The sequence below is a fragment of the Penaeus monodon genome, chromosome 22 (assembly GCF_015228065.2).
Source record: "Penaeus monodon isolate SGIC_2016 chromosome 22, NSTDA_Pmon_1, whole genome shotgun sequence".
Taxonomy (NCBI): Eukaryota; Metazoa; Arthropoda; class Malacostraca; order Decapoda; family Penaeidae; genus Penaeus; species Penaeus monodon.
The window spans coordinates 2479682-2479940 of NC_051407.1; positions in this window are offsets into that span (position 1 = coordinate 2479682).

A 259-nucleotide genomic window follows, 5' to 3' on the forward strand; every position below is an offset into this window, starting at 1 on the left:
CAGTCTCTTTTGGACACACATTGAGATTATGAGAATATACTTATATAATAAATTATCTGAATATGAGTTACTCGGCCGAGTATTAAACATTTTGAAAATATGATATAATATGCAGAAAAAAAAAATGAAAATGCATAACAACAAATTACTTTCTCATTATGAAAAGCATAATTCATATGCAGATCGTCCTCTCGTAAACAAACAAACACAAAAGATTATTATGAATACCAACATCTCATTAAAGTACCCAGTTATAGTG